General features: G+C 39.2%; 1 pseudogene; it reads left to right on the forward strand.

The window, feature by feature from the left end:
- LOC149539133 (floricaula/leafy-like protein FL1) overlaps nucleotides 1-4,978 on the forward strand; it is a 58,766-nt pseudogene extending 53,788 nt beyond the window's left edge.
- Nucleotides 4,979-6,326: the final 1,348 nt, after the last annotated feature.

The raw sequence follows: 6,326 nt of genomic DNA on the forward strand, positions 1-6,326 counted from the left end.
CTACTTTCTCTCCCCCATCCCCTATTCTCTCTCTCCCCTCTCCCATCCCCTACTCTCTCTCTTTCATAGACACACACTCCCATCCCCCCTCTCTCTCTCTCCTCTCCCATCCCCTACTCTCTAGATTTGTCACACACACTCCCATCCCCCCTCTCTCTCTCTCCTCTCCCATCCCCTACTCTCTAGATTTGTCACACACACTCCCATCCCCCCTCTCTCTCCCTCTCCCACTCCCTCTTGCACCACCTACTATCTCTCTCTCTCAAGTACTCTCTTTCCCTCTTTACTTTCTCTCTCCCATCCCCTACTCTCACTCTCTCTCTTCCATCCCCTACTCTCTCTCACACTCTCTCCCATCCCCTACTCTCTCTCTCTCTCTCACTCACCCCCATCCTATACAAGCTCTCTCTACCACCCCCTTCTCTCTCTCAAACTCTCACACTCTCTCCCATCCCCTACTCTATCTCTCTTATACACATTCCCATTCCCCCCTTCTCTCTCTCTCTCTCACACTCCCTCTCCCATTGCCTACTCTCTCCCATCCCCAACTCTATCTCTCTTACACACTTCCATTCCCCCTCTCTCTCTCTCCCTCCCACTCCCTCTCCCATCGCCTACTATCTCTCTCTCTCTCACTCTCTCCCTCTCTCTCCCATCCCCTACTCTCACTCTCTCTCTCTACCACCCCTACTCTCTCTCACACTCTCACACTCTCTCGCATCCCCTACTTTCTCTCTTACACACACTTCCATCCCCCCTCTCTCTCCCTCTCCCACTCCCTCTGCCATTGCCTAATCTCTTTCTCTTCCATCCACCCTCTCTCTCCCTCTCCCACTCCCTTTGCCATTGCCTACTCTCTTTCTATCCCATCCCCTACTCTCTCTATCTCTCTCTCCCCTCTCTCATTCCCTACTCTCTCTCTCTTTCACACACACCCATCCCCCCTCTCTCCTCTCCCATCCTCTACTTTTTCTCTCACTTGATCTCCCTCTCCCACTACCTCCTCTCACTCTCACTCTCTCCCTCTCTACTCTCTCTCTGCTACCCCCTACCCTCTCTCACATTTTCACACTCTCTCTCTTTCTCTCTTACACACATTTCCATCCCCCCTCTCTCTCTCCCTCTCTCACTCCCTCTCCCATCGCCTACTCTCTCTTCCATCCCCTACTCTCTCTCAAGCTACTCTATCTTCCCTCTCTCCCATTCCCTACTCTCTCTCTTTCACACACATGCACTCCCATCCTCCTCTCTCTCGCTCTTCCTCTCCCACTCCGTCTCCCACCACCTACTCTCTCTCTCCCCCATCCCCTACTCTCAATCTCTCTCTCCCAACTTGTACTCTCTCTCACACTTCCTCTCTCTCCCATCCCCTACTTTCAATCTCTCTCCCCCATCCCGTACTCTCTCTCTCACTTCCTCTCTCTTGCATCCTATATTCTCTTTGCCACCCCTACTCTCTCACATTTCCTCTATCTCCCATCCTATACTCTCTTTGCCACCCCTACTCTTTCTCACTTCCTCTCTCCCCTCTCCCATCCCCTACTTTCTCTCTATCTCTCTCACACACACAAATAGCCATTCCCTCGCCCCGCCCCCCCTAGCTCTCTCTTGGTTTTGGTTTGCAATTTAGGTCTCAATAGTGTGTGTGCACTATAGTGCGTGCGCACTACTTCGAATTCAAAAGCATTTTAATAGCGCGTACATGCTATAGGGCGCACGCGCTATTAAAAGCTTTGCATTAAAACCAAGCCTAAGGCTTGGTTTTCCCTTGGAGATCCAACCCAAAGGTTTGGAGTTTATAAACAGGTTTGAGACATGTTTTCCAGCAAACATACAAAAAATGATTTATTTTTCTTGTGTGCTCCCCTTCAAGATTCCTCGTGGTTGGGTATTGATAAGATCAGGTTACATAACATTATAGGTCTTTGTGTTAGCTATCTAACCATATAATTTATTTTTAATTTTAACTATTTTAAGTCTTTCATCTATAATTTCTTTTGAATGTATGTTCTTTTTTTGTCAAAAACCACCGTGTACTAATTGGGCTGTAGATTTTAGCTCATTCATCGAATTTTGTAACAACTTAGTTTTTTAGAAACTAGACTCCATTCTACACACTTTGAAAAAAAGAAGTTTTGATTTTAGATTAGTTTTCAATCATTTCTAGGGGGAGCACACAGATATTTCACATTTTTGGGATGGGTCTAATTAAAAAATTCATTAAAAAAAAAATACACATTATAAAATTACTCGAAAAATCTGGGATAAACTACATAGTGTTAGGTAACTTTTGACTGGAGCGATTAAAGAATTTCAAAAAAAAAGTTAAAATTTTAGGGGGGCCACACTTTGTACTATGTTATGTTTTTTTGGAATAAACAGTACCACTTTTTGTGGCCCCCTTTTTTGAGGACCTAAAACTAAACCATTTTGAAAAAAAATTAGTAGTTTAGAAACTAGATTCAAAGGACTACGACTTTTGTTTTTGTCATATCTTAAAATTTTGAGCGTAACTATCTTCAAATTCTTGTTGAAGTCCAGAATTTTCTAATTTCAGGAAAAAGGTGTCCACTTATACCCCCCTTTTGGCACCACAACTTGGTGCACTTACCCACATCTGACTTATAATTTGATTGATGAATAGAACTTGAAGTATAGATCACCTCTTGTGACTAATATGTCTTTGTTGCTCCTTAATGACCTTGCTAAAAACTCTACTCTACTACTAATTCACATTTACTCTTCTCTAACATTACATATCCATTCCTTGACATTCATGACAATAATACATACATTAAAAATGATACAATACATTACATATATATCATTCCAATAATTACAATTTCAAGGTCAATTAAAACACAAGTAAACAAAACATTATTGAGTTAGCCAAACAGTAGAAAACTTGGGCTCTTCAAGTTGACTCAGTGACCTTTTGATACTTGGCATCCATTGCATTACTTGGAATCATCATGCACTCGATAGAAGTAGAAGCACAGTCCATACTAATCACACAATGTAGCTTGGAGCTCGATAACTATTGGAGACTCAGTAGATATAGTGTCACTCGATAAATACTAAAACCTTCGTTTACCTTGCTATCACTCGATAAACACTACATATCCATCACTTCATAGAAACTAATCTCATATCATGCAAATTGATGACTTGGTAGATAGTGTGAAGCTCAGTGACCATTATCTATTTAGTAAACACTATGAGTTTGGTAAACACTATTGAATTACATATTCACTCGGTACCCATAGGAATGCTCGGTGTGAACTACTAAACTACTCAACTTGCAAGGTAACCACTAAATGTTCTGTATAAACTATGAATTCAGTGATGAGTTTGGTAGCTATTTAGAATCAAATAAGTGTTGTCACTAATGACAAATACAATATAATGCCAATAATCTCCCCCTTTGGCATTAGTGACAAAAACACTTATGAGCCAAAACTTATGTACAATGACATTTTGATTTTGATTTTTCAAAATTGATCTTTGTAAAGCTGCTATATATACATATCTTACATATCTCCCCCATACATATGGCATAATATATACATAGCTTTATCTGTACATATATCAATCTATTATCTTCCTTATTTCTCCACAAGTCTCTTTACTCTCCCTATTCTATCCCTTGTTCATCTCATACTCCCCCTTTTTGATAGTAATGCCAAAGGGTATATAAAATATATTCAAATAGAGACACCAAAATGTGAGAGAAATTCAGAGTCTACCTTGAGAATAAGAGCCAATCTCTTATCCCAATTATCTTGCATAGTGCCACTTGAAATTTTGCAGAAAGCTCAATCATATGATATGCTATTGAAAAATTGTTATCTCAGACCAATGTTTTTGAATATGCAATATGTTTTTGCATTGGGTCCATAACTTGAAGGATCATATTCTAGATATCCATCAGTATAGACCTGATCTTGGCTTCCTCTCTGAGTAACTCTACCTGCATTTCTAAAAAAAAATTCACCTTCATGTGATGTGCTGAGCTTGAACTAGGGTCAAGCTATAACCTTTGAGCACTAGCCTTCATGTCCATATCAATCTTATTCAATTTCTGCTTAATACCTTGGTATACTTAGTAACATCACAAAGCTTGTCAAAAAGGAATGTTACATTTGTGAAGGATTGTTCAAGGTTGCTCAAAATTGAGGATAACTCTACTTGATTTATTGCAATGCGCTCAAGAACCTTATTGTCAAATTTCTTCTTTGCCTTCTCAATGAGCTTCTCTTGACCAGAAGTGTCCTCATTGAACTTATTTATAGCCTCTTCTAATTGTAACAAAATGTGTTGAGATGGATCAACATCAACACCTATAGCCTCAGTAATTATGTTTTTGGCATTCTCAATTATTGTGAATTCTTTGTCTCTCTCTTCCCTTAGCTATTTCTACCTTGCCTTTTGCTCTAAAAGCTAACTGACCAATCTCATTTCATTGGCTAAGGTAGTGTCCAAATTTATCTTAGGGATAATAATTTCTTTATCGAAGTCTATATCTTCATCAATTGCCTTGTTAGTAAGAAAAAGTTTTAGAGGAGTCTTTGGTTTTACTTTAATGTTTACTTCCTTGGATTTAGAAATAGAGACAATAGTTGATGTAGATGGACTAGCAATAAATACTTGGATTGCTCTAACTAGAGGAAAACTGAGAGAAGTACCAATTGTGTCCAAAATTGATGTGCCTCCCAAAAATGATGTACCAATAGGTAATGTACAAGATGGAATATTTATAATTGAAGAGCTAACTAGAACAAAAATTGATGTAGTTAAAGCTATAATAGAAAAAAATGTAGAACAAACTTGTAGACTTACTATACATGGTGCAGAAGAAGTTGATACAATTAAAGAACTGGTAGCTGTGCACATTGCTGAGGTGGATTGCTTGAGTGCTAATGAAGAGGGATGCATCTCAGTAGATGAAGTAACTGATACTTCCATTGAAGATACCTAGAGTTGTGAGGTGATAAGAGTAGATTATATTTTTGATGTAGTTGCAATCAATCTTGTTGAAGTTGACTCCAACCCTGATGATGTTGTTGGCTTACATGGAGAGTGAGGAAGGGAAGTAATGACTTCTGATACAATCTTCATTGTGTCATCTTCCTCATCTACTTGTCTTCCTCTTTCTCTTCATCATCAACCCTTAGTATCTGATAGTCTTCAACATCAACAGTAGCACATGGAGTGTTATCATATTCTTCATCATCACTATCACCATCATCATCCTTGATCTCAACTAGATCATCACTAGGCTTATGTAGATGGTAGATATTCTTCCACATGTTTGTTCCATCTCTTACAACATGCTCAATGTCTTTAATTAAAATCAAACATGTGCGAAATCTGATCATCATTTTAGCTTCATTGTTCTTCATGGCTACCTTTACTTCATCACCAAGATTTGGAAATAGTTTCCTCAAAGATTGTTCATAGATATCTTTAGCTATCTGCACAATAGATTTCCATCTTGGTTGTAATCTCACTAATAATTCTTTTGAGATTTGAGGAGCAATCTGGTCTAGGGAATACTTCCACTTTCCCATTTTGGTGAGTACTAGTTCCTCAATCTGCATCTTCTCAGCATTAGTTCTTGTTTCAAACTTAAAAGCCTTGAAGTTTGTGATGCCAACTCCTTCTTCCATCTATTTCATCCTTTCTTGGAAGGTAAGTTGGGGCTTGCTGAGCACAACTTCACCTTTACCTTTCCCTTTGCCTGTCTTGGTGAAAACAATTGCAGTGGCCTTTTCTAGCTTGGTAATGATTACCCTTCCCTTCTTCTTTGCTGGCTCTACCTCCTTTTCAGCTTCTTGCTCTTCTCCTTCTTCTTCTTCTTCTTCATCGTCTCCTTTTCCCTCAGTAAGCATTAAGGGACCAGTGGCTATTTTCATCTTAGCTATCTTCCTCTTGCCTTTGCTAATTGCTTGAGGTAGCTTGATTTCCAATTCAATTCTAGCTTTTGCCTCATCATAAGTGCCAAAAACTAGTTGCCTAGGGTCCATAGGCTTATTCACCAATGCCTCAATGATGTCCCTAGTTTCATCAATATTGACCTCACAATGAAGAGGTTTCACCCATTCAACTCAAGGCTTGATTGCCTGAATATATACTCTATCATAGTCAACCATGAAACACAATTCATCTTTATAATCCTCAACAAGATTAGGAGGAATCTTCAACTTGTTGTTCATCCTTTCTTTGAAATTTTCAAAATAATTGTCCAATATGCTGTCAAAATTTACACCCATTTCTATAATAAACTCATTTATTTGATACAAAATGGGAACATCCTTTCTCGATAC

Source organism: Cupressus sempervirens, chromosome 9 (assembly GCF_028749045.1).
Source record: "Cupressus sempervirens isolate cs-2001-9-10 chromosome 9, ASM2874904v1, whole genome shotgun sequence".
Taxonomy (NCBI): domain Eukaryota; kingdom Viridiplantae; phylum Streptophyta; class Pinopsida; order Cupressales; family Cupressaceae; genus Cupressus; species Cupressus sempervirens.